The sequence below is a fragment of the Zalophus californianus genome, chromosome 10 (genome assembly GCF_009762305.2).
Source record: "Zalophus californianus isolate mZalCal1 chromosome 10, mZalCal1.pri.v2, whole genome shotgun sequence".
NCBI classification, from domain to species: domain Eukaryota; kingdom Metazoa; phylum Chordata; class Mammalia; order Carnivora; family Otariidae; genus Zalophus; species Zalophus californianus.
In genome coordinates, this window is record NC_045604.1 from 22,421,481 (window position 1) to 22,429,018 (window position 7,538).

General features: G+C 36.1%; 1 pseudogene; it reads right to left on the reverse strand.

Annotated features, from left to right (window-relative positions):
* Window positions 1-2,063: 2,063 nt before the first annotated feature.
* Window positions 2,064-6,901, reverse strand: LOC113932633 (annotated as a pseudogene).
* Window positions 6,902-7,538: the final 637 nt, after the last annotated feature.

The following is a 7,538-nucleotide window of genomic DNA, read 5'->3' on the forward strand; positions in this document are numbered from 1 at the left end:
ACATAGTTTAAAGTTAAAAAGGTGGTGGAAAGATATAACTTGCTAGCATTAATCAAAAGAAACCTGAGGTGGCTCTTTGAATATCAGATAAAGTAGATTTCAGAGCAATGGATAAACCAGTTATTAAAAAATATTTTATAGGGGCACCTGGGTGGCTTAGTCGTTAAATGCCTGCCTTTGGCTCAGGTCATGATCCTGGGGTCCTGGGATCGAGCCCCACATCAGGCTCCCTGCTCAGCCGGGAGCCTGCTTCTCAAACTTTCCCACTCCCCCTGCTGTGTTCCCTCTCTCACTGTCTCTCTCTCTGTCAAATAAATAAATAAAATCTTTAAAAATATATTTTATAATGACAAAGCGTACAATTCATGAAGAGGTCATAACAATACTAACCCTAATATAATTGTACACTTAATAACAAAGCTTCAAAATACAAGAAGCAAACAATGATAGATCTCCAGAGAGAAAAAGACAAATCCATAATTATAGTTAAATATTTTTATACCACTCTCAGTATTTGATAGACCAAATAGACTAAAAATCACTAAGGATACAGAAGACTTAACTGCATTTTAATGAATTGAAATCTGTTACACATTCCATCAACAAGAGAAGACACATTCTTCTAAAGACCATATCAAACATTTAACAAGACTCTCTTTCCATATTCTGGACAATAAAACATGTTTAACAAAATTTTTAAAGAGTTATGCTATACAAAGTATATTCTCTGAATATAATAGAATCCAATTTGAAATTAATCTTGAAAAGTCCCAAATATTTGCATTTTAAATAAAATAATTTAAAATAAAATCCAGACTTTGAGGAATAAATAAAATTAAGTTGGGTTTTTAACTGTATAAAAATTAAAACACTATTTATCCAAATTTGTGGGATTCTACTAAAACAATACTTAGGAAATAATTTATAACACTAAACACCTATATAAGAAAAGAAGAAAGGTCTAAAATGAAGAACCGCAGCTCTCATTTAAACCAAACAGGGGCTCCTGGGTGGCTTAGTCCATTAAGAGTCTGCCTTCAGCTCAGATCATGATCTCAGGGTCCTGGGATTGAACTGGAATTGAGCCCCCGTTGGAATCCCTGCTCAGCAGGGAGTCGGCGTCCCCTCTGTCCCACTGCCCTTCCCTGCCTCCTCGTGCTCTCTCTCTCAAATAAATAAAATCTTTAAACCAACAAACAAAAGCTAGAAAGTGAATAACAAATGAAACCCAAAGAAGGGAGGAGAAAGGCAATAATAAAAATGAGAGTGGAAATCATTAAACAGAAAACAGAAAAGTAGGGCGCCTGGGTGGCTCAGTTGTTAAGCGTCTGCCTTCAGCTCAGGTCATGATCCCAGGGTCCTGGGATGGAGCCCCGCATCGGGCTCCCTGCTCAGCGGGAAGCCTGCTTCTCCCTCTCCCACTCCCCCTGCTCATGTTCCCTCTCTCGCTGTGTCTCTCTTTGTCAAATAAATAAATAAAATCTTAAAAGAAAAAAGAAAAATAGTAGGGAAAATCACAGTAACCAAAAGTTGGTTCTTTTTTTTTTTTTTAAAGATTTTTTTTATTATTATTTATTTATTTGACAGAGAGAGAGCGAGTGAGCAGGGGGGAGCAGGAAAGGGAGAAGCAGGCTCCCCGCTGAGCAGGGAGCCTGATGTGGGGCTCGATCCCAGGACACTAGGATCATGACCTGAGCTGAAGGCAGCCGTTTAACCAACTGAGCCTCCCAGGCGCCCCCAAAAGTTGGTTCTTTTATATTTATTTATTCATTTATTTATTTCATATAAGGAAATAATTTACTTGAGATTTAACATGAAATCATACAAATAAAATTTGTACGAACACAAGTCCACATAGAGTCATAACACAGATAGCAAAAGACAGAGTAAAGACAAAGAAAATTAATTGGCAGCTATATACAGTTGATCACAGTTGTGTCTTGTACACTAGAAAGTTTTTTACAGAATATTCATCTTAGATCAACAGAACACCAATCTTCAATGTTGTCCTGCAAGATAGGTTAACTTGAGCAATCTTCTCCTGTTTTCTCCAGCATCCTCCTTTAGTGTGGCTGGTAACTACTGTGATGATTGCCACCCACTCCAGACACCTTGCCGTAAGTGCTCTATTAGCCACTGTAGTCTGTATGTCCCTGTCCATATCGATAGTTCCCATAGTTATACCCAGTATAATCATAGCCTCCATAGCCACTGTGGTTTTGATCACCACCATAGACACTACTGTAATTTCCATATCTTGATCATAAGAGTTATTAAATCCTTGGTTCCAGTTTTGGCTCTGACATCCTCCATGACCCTTAGTACCATCTTGTCCATCAGCTGCAGCACCTCTTCCTCCTTGTTCTTGTTGCTGTTGCTGCCCACATACCTCTTTGGGTTGTGCAACTTTGATTTCACACTTCCCAGAACCAATTTGATATCTGTTTTCTTTTTCTTTTTTTTTAAAGATTTTATTTATGTATTTGAGAGAGAGTGAGCTGGAATGAGCATGAGCACGGGAGGAGGGGAACAGAGGAGGAGGGAGAAGCAGATTCCCCACTGAGCAGGGAGCCCAGTGTGGGGCTGGATCCCAGGACTGAAGGCAGACATTTAACCGACTGAGCCACCCAGGCACCCTGATGATATCAGCTTTCTAACAATTTCTTTATTGGCTCCTCGTCTGTATATATGAGAAAACAAAATTCTCTTCTTTCATTTGTTTTTGTATCCATGGAGTTCAATATTTTCAGTCTCTTCAAAGCCTCCAAAGTATCTATTAATTTGTTCTTCAGAACTATCTGGGCTAAATCCACCCACAAAAACCTTTTTGAGGGGTTCTTTCCTTTTTAAAGCTTTGGCCCTTTTGAGGCCTATCAATTTGCCATCCAGTTTGTGTTCCTTCAGTTCCCAAACCTTATCAACACTAGCAGCATCTTTGAAAAGCACAAATCCAAATCATCTTGATCTTCCAGTCACCGGATCTGTTTTAATTGTACAGTCTACAACTTACCCAAATCGAGACAAATATTCAATTGGAACTTTCTTGCTTGTATCCTAGCTCAAGCCTCCAATAAACGTTTTACTATCATCCTGCTGATTCCTGCTCGCATTGATCTTGGATTTCTCTGCGAATTCCTCTGTGTTGTTGTACTCCTTCGTGTACTCCTTGGTGGTGGGGCTGTCCCCTGGGGTGCTGGTGTGCAGCTGGGGGTCATAGCAGCAGGAGGTAGTGGGGTCTTGTATGGAGGAGGATTTAAAATGGTGGTGGAAGAGAAAAGTTGGTTCTTTCAGAAGATCAATAATAATGACAGATCTCTAGCGAGACTGATAAGGAAAAAAAGAAAGCAGACCCACATGACAAATACCAGAAACGAGGTTACATCACTACAGATTCTACAGAGGTTAAGATATTAATAAGGGGAATATAATAAACAATTTTATGACAGTAAGTCCAACAACATAGAAAATAGACAAAACTAGGGGCACCTGGGGGGCTCAGTCACTTGGGTGTCTGACTCTTGATTTTGGCTGAGGTCATGATCTCAGGGTTGTGAGATTGAGCCTATGGTCAGGTTCAGCGCTGGTGGGGAGTCTGCTTGAGATTCTCTCTCTCCCCCTCCCTCTTCTGCCCCTCCCCCTGCTTGCAGGCTCACTCTTTCTCTAAATAAATAAATGAATCTTTGGAAAATAGATAAATCTAAAAGCCATTCCTAATAAATACTGTCAACAAATAGAAATACCAGGGAACTCCCTCAACTTGACAAAGGGCCTCTGTGAAAAACTTAATGCTAATATCATGTGTAATGATTAAATTAATTAATTAAATACCTTAATTAATTAAATACTTTAAAGATCAGGAAAAAAAGGAAGAATGCTTTCATCGCCTCTATTCAACATTGAATTGGAAGGCTAACAAATGCAATAAGAAAAAAATAAAAATAAAAGCATTTTGGCTAGAAAGGAAGAAGTAAAATAGTCTTTACAGAATACATCCTTGCCCAAGTAGAAAATTCAATGGAATCTAACAAAAAATCTGCTAGAACTTATAGTTGAGAAGAATATGACTTTTAGATATAAGAACAATATACAAAAATTTTATTTCTACATATTAACAATAGGTACCCTCAAAATAAAATTTAAAAGATACCATTTACAATAGAGAAAAAGTATGGTAAGCTGATTTTAAATTTTATTTAGAAATTCACAAGTTCTAATATAGACAAAATGACTTCGAAAACAAAAATTTTGAGGATTCACAGTATCTAATTTTAAGATTTATTATAAAACTCTATGTTCCATGTCAATATGAAACTAACATAAAGATATATAAAAAAGATTAACAGATGAATGAGGGAGAATAGGCAGTTTAGAGATGTGTGTGGCTATATGGGTATGTATATATACAGAAAGAGTGAGCGAGAGGGAGAAGGTATATAGAGAAAGGATACACAGGGAGAATAACCTTTTAAAACAAAGGTCTTGGGACATTTGTATATCAAAATGAAGAAAAAAAGACAAAAGAAACTGAAATGCATACAATGGACAGTATAATAAAAATAACTCAAAATGTACCATCAACATGAAAATAAGCTACACATTTTTAAATTTCTAAAAATAAAAAAATGAGAAAATCTTTGTGTCCTATGTGTGTGCCAAAGTATGATTTATTTAAAAATATATATAAATAGGACTTATTAAAAAATAAGAATGTCTTTCAAAAGATACTATTAAGAGAATTAACAGACTGGAGGAAAATATTTGAAAAAAACATATCTGATGAAAGACTTCTATCTAAAATATATAGAGAAATCTCAAAACTTGATAATGAAAAAGCAGACATATCAATAAAAAGTAAGCAAAACATTTCAGCAGATAACTCACCAAAGAAAATGCACAGATGGCAAACAAGTCCATGAAAGGTGTTCAAAATCATTAGTCATTAGGGGAATGTACATTAAAACTACAATATGATACCACTACATACACATTAGAATAGTAAAAACAGACAAAAACCCTGTTCAAACCAAGCATATGCAATGATATGCAGGAACTGAAACTCTTATATCCTATGGGTAGGAATATAAAATGGTACAAGTTTTTCCATTTAGGAAAAAAGTTTAGAAGTTTGAAAAAAAATTAATGTAAAATATAGATTTTCTAGGTATTTATCCAAGACAAATCAAAGCATATGTCCCAATAAAAAGACTTGTACATGAATATTCACAGCATCTTTATAATAGCTAAAACCTGAAAACAACCCCAATGTCCAAAAAAGTTGAATGGATCAACAAAGTATGGTAGAGCTATATAGTGGAATACTACTTGGAAGTAAAAAAGAATTTATTAATAATACATGACAGAATCTCAAAATAATTATTATGAAAGAATCCTGACAAAAATCTTACTCTATGATTGTATTCACATAAAATTCAGTCAAATATATAATGAGAAATAAAAACAGATTAGTGGTTGCCTGGAAAAGGGTTTGGATGTTGAAGGGCTGGAAGGAGGAATTAAATAGCCAGGAGAAAACTGTCAGGATTGATGGATATGTTTAGTAATGGATAATGGTTTCATGGACATATATGCCAGAAGTCATAAAATTGAACACTTGAAATAAGTGCAGTTTATTTTTGCAGATCTTAAAAAAGTATTCTGGTTCACTATCAGAAAAATATAGAGCCATATTTTTCCATATCACATGTACCAACTCAAGAAAGTTAAATATTATTTGTAAAACAATCTCAGTCACATACTTAATCTTAAAAAGATTCACAAATTCTTAATCACAAGCATCTGTGTACAGGTATTTAGGTAGATAATGTAGCTGATGTGATACGTTTATTAAGCCCTATGAGCAATGTTAACAACAATTATACTCCTCAAGCTAACAGAACATTCATGTTTGATGTTTAAATAATTTCATTATCAAGATGAATAATAGGATTGACTTTGACAACTTTCTTAATTACTGATTTTGACAGGAAGCCAACACTAATTAGAATTTCATTTTTATAGAATGAATACACTGTTTGTAATCAGCCAAACATTCCTCAATTAAATCAGTGCTCTAATATTGTCCAAGTTGTCATTTTAATTACTACATAATATATGTAGAAAAATAAGTATTTATGTTAATTTTAAAATATTACTTTATAAACAGACTAATTCATATGTGAGTTTTTGGTCATCTGCGATTTTTGCTACACGTAAAAGAGACATAAAAAGTATGTTTAGCACTTCAGTTAAATATTTAAAAACTACAAGTTTCTAAAGATTAACCTTTTCTAATTATTTTGGAAATAAAATTATTTTACTCTCCTATGGAAATGGGGACATTACAATAACCACAGCAACACCCAAAAGTCTTCTTTGAAATTCCTCATTTGACCTGTGGGGCATAGGTTGATAGTGTGTCCAAAGTGCATCCAGAAAACTGGTAGACCACATGGTTCCTAGTTCACTTGGAATTGTTGAATCTCATCTGTTTTTGGAGAAACTGCCTGAAGGAAGTTATTCCAGCATGTCCTTTTTGTTTGTGCCAACAGCAAGGTGACATTTCCACTCCATGAAATGATTGGGAGTGGAAGTAGTCCCACTTGGGGGTCCCCAGTAATGGTAAATAATCCTTTCTTTCCAGGAGTACCTTGTGTGTCACTGGGATTGTATTTCTTGTACGGGGAACCAGGCATTAATTTCCATCCCTCTGAAAAAATAGTGACTTGCACCTGAGGGTTAGTCATGAGCCCTTTAAGTGTTTAAAGTCACAGAAGGCATCCAGGCAGGTCAGGCTCAATTGGTTGAACTGCCTTACTTCGGTCCAAGGTGGAGTCTGGGCGATCTTTAATACATCCAGCCTTTTCTCAATTGATGTTTTGGACCAAGTAGAAAGGTGCAGCATGGCTTTCTAAGCTAACTGCTAATGGTCTATACAATTTATTCAGCTGAGAGTGTGGGGTACAAGGTTGAAGTCAATAGTGCAAGTTGATATCATTTTGCCGTGAGGGTCCTGTTGATAGTAGCTTTAGTTAAATGCCACATAAGACATTTCAAACCGATTTGGTTCCAGCCCTCTCGGTCAAATCAGAATCAGAGTGGCAGAGAGTATACACATATGGGAAAATTCTACCAGTAGTGATTTGGTAGAGAAAGGCAGATTATGTGCTGTTGGGAGATAATTCTCCATGAGTCTCTTTCATTTTTGAATGGCTTATATTAAGTTGTATTGTTTGAACTATCTTTTCAAGGATGATTATACAACAAACGGTGTTGGAACATAGAGATAGTGTCTCACTCTAGGGCAGAGGATACATGGGTTTGCTGACCAGTCTCTTTATTAGATAATCTATCTTTCCATGGCAACAGATAGGTAGGCTTGTAAGCACCCCAGTTTAAAAGACTGGAGATTTCTAAGCTTGAGGTTCCTCGGCTATAATCCAAGATCTCAGCATTCAGGACATCAGATGGGTCTTTTCATATTGCCTGGTGGGATGGCGGGTTCTTGCCTCCCTTGCCACATTCTGTAACCAAAGCATTAA